The sequence below is a fragment of the Mastomys coucha genome, unplaced genomic scaffold (assembly GCF_008632895.1).
Source record: "Mastomys coucha isolate ucsf_1 unplaced genomic scaffold, UCSF_Mcou_1 pScaffold21, whole genome shotgun sequence".
NCBI lineage: Eukaryota > Metazoa > Chordata > Mammalia > Rodentia > Muridae > Mastomys > Mastomys coucha.
Window position 1 is genome coordinate 161,000,640 of NW_022196904.1, and position 6,853 is coordinate 161,007,492.

General features: G+C 44.4%; 1 long non-coding RNA gene across 1 annotated transcript in view; it reads left to right on the plus strand.

Moving 5' to 3' along the window:
• The window catches only part of LOC116101139, an 8,182-nt gene extending 2,660 nt beyond the window's left edge, over positions 1-5,522 (plus strand). The window contains exon 2 of the long non-coding RNA XR_004122805.1: positions 5,092-5,522. This is a non-coding gene — a long non-coding RNA (uncharacterized LOC116101139). The remainder of the gene's footprint in view (positions 1-5,091) is intronic.
• Positions 5,523-6,853: the final 1,331 nt, after the last annotated feature.

Consider the following 6,853-nt stretch of genomic DNA (forward strand, 5'->3'; position numbering starts at 1 on the left):
ATCCTGGAACTCACTCTGTAGACCAGGCTGGCTTCGAACTCAGAAATCCTCCTGCCTCTGCCTCCCAAATGCTGGGATTAAAGGTGTGCGCCATTACCGCCCGGCCAGAGGAATCTTTGAGCTCCTCTCAGGATTCACGTGGTGGCATATTATACCAAGTAAGTATACCTCAAAGACAAAAATCTCGCCATCAGGCTGGAGAGATGGCTCAGTGGTTAAGAGCACTGACTGCTCTTTCAGAGGTCCTGAATTCAAATCCCAGCAACCACATGGTGGCTCACAAACATCTGTAATGGGATCTGATGCATTCTTCTGGTGTGTGTCTGAAGACAGCTACAGTGTACCCATATAAAAATAAATAAATCTTAAAAAAAAAAAAACCTCACCATCTGAGGTGTAAATAGCTCTTTAATCCAATATTTACCAATGTAATCCATTGCATTGACCTTATCACATGGCGATAGGGACACCCAGGAAATATTACATGAACATAAGTCACCAATGCCCCCTTTAGAAAACATGATTCAGGTAGTGCCTGCCTTTAACCCAGCACTTGGGAAGCAGAGGCAGGCAGATCTCTTTGAGTTTAAGGCCAGTGTGGTCTACACAGTGAGTTTCAGGATAGCCAAAGCTACACAGAGAAACCTTGTCTTGGGAAAGAAAGAAAGAAAGAAAGAAAGAAAGAAAGAAAGAAAGAAAGAAAGGAAGGAAGGAAGGAAGAAAGAAAGGAACAAAGAAAGAAACAAAGGAACAAAGAAACAGAGAAAGAAACAAAGAAAGAAACAAAGAAACAGAAAGAAAGGAAGAAAGGAAGAAGGAAGGAAAGAAAGGGAGGAAGAAAGAAAAAAGGAAGAAAGAGAGAAAGAGAGAAAGGAAAGAGAGAGAGAGAGAGCCACGTATGAGTTAGGGTAGGTTAGTGTGGATATTGAAGGAGACAAGTATAAGTGGAGCAAGGACAAGAGCCTAAGGCATAGAGTCTCTAAAATAGGAAAGCAAGGGAGACCAGCCGTCAAGTGCAGAAGTGCACTCAACGAGGGAGGCTCTGAGTACACAGAAGCAGGAAATCATGCAGCCTCAATACAAGGAACAGAAATAAATCCATGCTTTGCCACAATGAAGTCAAAGGAAATCCAATCGAAACTAGGAAGAAAAAAGCAGGTATCGCCAGGATCTTCTCCCAGGTCTGTCTGAAGTAACTTTAGCCCGCTGGGCCTTGCTGTTGCCGGCAAAATAATTCAGATGAGACACACAGTATAGTGTTGACGAGACGTGGGAGTACTGTGTAATAAAGAGCATCCCCAAGGGCAGGAGTGGGCAACTGCTAATGGGACCAGTGGTTAGCGCATTCTAGGCCAGCCTGACACTATACTAAGGGCTCTGGAACAATCAGCTTTTCTTGGGGGTCTTTGTCCTGTGCAAATCAATGTCAGGCCTGCTTCGGTTGACTCTTATCTGCGAGGGGACTGGGGTACCTCTGTGATTTATCAGAAAGCCCCAGCTCTATAGTAATCTTATAAAAGACTTAAGCTCCAAGCGATAATGCCAGATAGCTGCCAGGTTTAGAGTTCTTTCTGGGTGTGAGTTTATGATTGCATGTGTGCCCTCTTGTTCATCAGCCTTTAGGTTTATACCTGCTAATTATGAGGGAGGGGTCCATCGCCAAAACCTTCGCCTGCTGATTTCTACCTAGTTACTTAGGACCTGGATGTGGAGATTATTATCCTGGATTCCCTTGGGTAGGGGATGTGAGAGTTATTATAAGAGAAGCAGGAGGCAGGAGGCAGGAGGCAGGAGGCAGGAGGAGGCAGGAGGAGGCAGGAGGCAGGAGGCAGGAGGCAGGAGGCAGAATGAGGAATAGAAGCAAAGGCTAGGTGTCTTGGAGCCAAAGGCTACATAACCTCCTGGAGCTGGATAAAAAAATGGAAACAGACTCTCCTCCCCTCTGCACCCCCAGAGTGACCTGAGCCCAGTTAGTCCCTATAGAGCCATGCATACACGTTTGTATAGTCTCCAGACATTGAGTTGATGGCCACTTTAGAGTCACCAGAGGAAACTCACACACAGGTCTAAGGAACAGTCGAAAGAAAAGCTGGCCGATAAACTCTGTCAGCTGTTTGTGGATACAGGCAACTGTATATAAGTTGTTTGGCTTTTATGTTCAGTCTGAACTCTCTTTTTTTTTTTTTTTTAAGATTTTATTTATTTTATGTATGTGAGTACACTGAAGCTGTCTTCAGACACACCAGAAGAGGGCATCGGATCCCATTACAGATGGCTGCTGGGATTTGAACTCAGGATCTCTGGAGGAGCAGTCAGTGCTCTTAACTGCTGAGCCATCTCTCCAGCCCGTCACTCTGAACTCTTAACCACTGAGCTGAATGGCCTCTTTCTGCTTCACCTCCCTAAAAATGCCTGCTAGTGTTTGGAAGTTGTGGGTCGCTGAATTCTGATTTGTAATCAGACACCCCAAGCCTGTGTGAGAGAGAACGGACATTAGAGATAACCATCTGGCCCACATTTTATAGACGAAAAGCAGGGCCTGAGGGAGGGACTGATTTGGCCAAGGAACACAGTGAGTTCCAAGCCATCCATAAAGCCAAGCCCCAGCCCAGCCTTGACCCAACGCTCGCTCTGTCCACTTCCCTTATCTCAGTATGGTCTGTGTGCACTAACCACAGACATTTTATATAAACAAGGTCATGGTTTGGTTGCCATTTGAAAGGTGATATTTCCAACTAGTAGGGATGCATGCCAGTAATTCCAGCACCAGGTGGATAGAAGCAGGTGGGTCAAAAGTTCAAGGTCACCCTCAGTCAGGAGTTTTAGACCAGCATGGCCTTGTCTTTGAATAAAAAAAAAAAAAGTCTCTATTACCAAGTGACACCCAGGTTTCGATAAACTGGCTACTGTTCTTGGTTAATAAAATCCATGCTTTAGGATGGAGGAGGGGCACTGGAGCTCCCACCCCAGGCTGAAGAACTATCAGCAATTGAAGGCTGCTAGGATGGCAAGAGCTGGTTTTCTGTTGGAGGCGTGTCCCTCTGTTTCTGTGTAGGAATTAGAAACACCCCAGAGGCTTTGCTTGACATCAGTACTGCAGAGAGATTTCTGACACTTCCTGCAAGGTTGGCCCAAATCACCCTGTTTTGGGTTTGATATCTCCTCTTCACCGATCTGTGGCTGGACTTGATGGTCTGTGGCTCTGGGCCCAGACTCTAACTTCCTCGCCAGAGTCCACAAGCGAGGGCGTAGGCAAAGGGTTGAATCACCCTGACTTTGGGCTGTAGGATTGTTTTTTGAACCTCGCTATACACAACAGTGAGTGAGCATTTCCGATTATAACGGCACTTTAGATAACCTGGGAAACATTACAGCATCATGACTACCTAGGTGCCACTCAGATGAACAAAATGTAGCCCACGGGGACTGAGCTCTGTTTAGTCTTACGTACCATGGGAACAGGAAAGTACTGACAGCTGAGTCCCTTGGAGAATTATACTTGACCATGTATTGGTCACCCATGAGGTCTGTCTGCACGCTCCCTCTCAGGTATCTTGGGCCCAGAGATTCTCTATTACAAACAAGAGGGCCTCGCCATGCAGTGGGTTTACAGGCACAATGATCCACCGAGTGCACAGAGGAAAGTTGTGGGCAGCGCTTTGCCCAGACTCTGGCAGCCTGTGGGACCCTGCCGGGTTTGAGCACTCTGGTTCGCTTTCTTCATTGGTGAAATGGTTAGAGAGCCCCACACTTCAGTAAATCCACAGGTCAGTGGCTGGAACTCATTCGAGTTTGCATTTCCATCACATAGATCAGCAGGCACATAGTTAAGCACGCATGTGGATTGAAAATTACTCATATTTGGGAAAGCAGACTAAAATGGCCTTCATTGGTGGCCACTAAGTATGACTGTTTACTGAAGTGTGGGGGGCAGGACTGAAACCCATGTCTTTTCATGGATAACCCGAAAATTTTGGGTTACTTCACACTGGTTTGTTGAGCACAATGACATGTGTGATCTTGGAACATGGGAGAAGAGCATTCTTTGGCTCCGTTTTGTTACTGTGCACCAGAATGTGGGTGGGTTTATGCAGGATTCAAGTAGAAGATATTTAAACTAATACTTGCTAACATAAGAACTTCTGTAAGAACCCAAGTTGCTGGAGATCTGAAGACTGACCTATTTTTTATATAATATATGTGGCTCTCAAGTAAGCCTGTTGTAACACCATAGGATTATTTATTTATTTATTTATTTATTTATTTATTTATTTTTGGTTTTTCAAGACAGGTTTCTCTGTATAGCCCTGGCTGTCCTGGAACTCACTCTGTAGTCCAGGTTGGCCTCGAACTCAGAAATCCGCCTGCCTCTACCTCCCAAATGCTGGGATTAAAGGCGTGGGCCACCACTGCCCGGCTATTTAATTAATTAATTTATTTATTTATTCATGTTTTTTTTTGAGTCAGGGTTTTTCTGTGCAGCCTTGGTTGTCCTGGAACTCACTCTGTGGACCAAATTGGCTTTGCACTCACAGAGATCTGCCTGCCTATGCCTCCCAAGAGCTGGGATTAAAAGTGTGCCCTACCACTGCCTGGCATATTTTTAATTTTTTCTAAAAAAGATTTATATATTATTATACATAAGTACACTGTAGGTGTGTTCAGACGCACCAGAAGAGGGCATCAGATCTCATTTCGGGTGGTTGCGAGCCACCATGTGGTTGCTAGGATTTGAACTCAGGACCTTTGGTACAGCAGCCAGTGCTCTTACCCGCTGAGCCATCTTGCCAGCCCCTTATTTTTTAATTTTTAATACTATATTTTAATTTATTCATTGATAATTTCACATATGCACACAATATATTACAACCATATCGTGTGTTCTCCTGTCCAACTCCTCCCACATCCCCTCTCGTAGTTCCCTCCCTACTTCATGTCTTATTCTAACTTTAAAAAAAAGACATATATAGCCCACTGAGTCGAACTAGTACTGTGCATGTGCACAGAACTAGGGGCCCATCCACTTAAGGATGCCTAGCAGCGTACATCTGAGTAGCCCCTACATAATCAGGATGTTGTAATGCTTTTCAGGTTACCTAAGGTGCAGTCATAATTGGAAAGGCTCACCATGGTGAATATCGACTCAGAGAACAAGCCTACCGCTCAGGGTGATCTCAACCCTTCATCTATCCACCTTGTGGTCTCTCAGGAGGAAGCCAGGGTTTGGGCCCCTGACAATCCCAGAGCTACGGATCATCAAGTCCATCCACACGTTGGTGAAGAGCAAGCACCTAACCCAGAGCAGGATGACCTGGGCTAACTTGTCCCCTCTTGCAGATCCCTCGGGACATGTGTCAGCTATCTCTCTGTGGTGCTGATGGCCAGCAAAGCCTCTGGGGTGTTTCTAATTTGTGCACAGAATGAATCTTATAATTGGTTTGTTCCTTCCTTGTTCCTTGTGCTCTGAAGTTCAAGGCCAAATCCCAGGCTTGGCATTAGCAATTATATAGCACTTTACAAGCTGGGCTTTGATTATTTTCCCACTAAAGACTCATCTTTCCCCTCCGACTATTCTCTCTACTTCTATTAGCCTACTCTTTCTCGGCCAGATGCTTTGTCAATGTATTCTGACATGTTGTAAGTCGACAAATGACATCACTTAAAGACTTATCAATATTTTTTTTCTCTATTGAGTCAGAGAATAAAAAATGAAAGAAAGAAAAGAGCAGGTAACCTAGGCAGTAATCCTGGCTCTGAAGAGGCCGTTGTGGGTGAATTGTTGAGTTCAAGAACAGGCTGGGAGTGAGACCTATCCTTGACAGAGTGAGACCCTGTCTCAACAAACAAAAGTTAGAAAAGGGAGACGATGAGGAGGAGAGAAGTAAGATGGAGAGAAAGCGTGTGAGCATGAGCAATCTGTAAAGGTGGGAGGGTCTCTGTCTCCATGCCTCACCTCACATGTATATTAAAGAAACCCCTTTTGTAGCCAAAGTCTGCCAGTTGACTGTGACAATTACTAGAATGCAGGAGGTTCTGAGTCAATCCTTACTAGCTCATGAAACTTGGGATGGTGGAAGTAGAAACGTTATAAATTCAACTAAATTCTGGCTACATAGTAAGTTTGAGGCCAGTTCTATCTCAATAATACAAAGCTGCTTCAAAAAAGTCAGATTGGCTGGGCAGTGGTGGCGCATGCCTTTAATCCAGCACTTGGGAAGCAGAGGCAGGAGGATTTCTGAGTTTGGGGCCAGTCTGGCCTATAAAGTGAGTTCCAGGATGGCCAGGGCTACACAGAGAAACCCTGTCTCAAAAAAAAAAAAAAAAAAAAAAAAAAAAGAACCACAAAAAAAAAATCAGATTGCCTTTAACAACAGAGAGAGTTTCTGACTCTGAAATAAGCAACCTCCCGTCATTTGTTAATAAGCTACTTTAGACGACTTGTTAAGTAATATGGCTTTGTGCATAATTTTAGATAAATGTTGTAACTTTATCTCTCTTTTTCTTTTATTATTATTATTATTTATTTATTTTAAAATAGCTGACTCCAGACACACCAGACAAGGAGGGCATTGGTTCCCCATTACAGATGGTTGTGAGCCACCACGTGTTTACTGGAAATTGAACTCAGGTCCTCTGGAAGAGCAGTCTTAACTGCTGAGCCATCTCTCCAGCCCACCTTTTTCTTCTAAAGTAAATTTTGGTGTGGATCTATGTAAGGAAAAGGTAGATATGTGTGCACGCATGTGTGTGTGTGAGTGAGAGTGTTTATATATGTTTTTTCATGTGCATGTGTGTGTATATGTGTGTTCAAGACAGACAAAGAGAGAGAGAGAGGGAGGGAGGGAGACAGAGG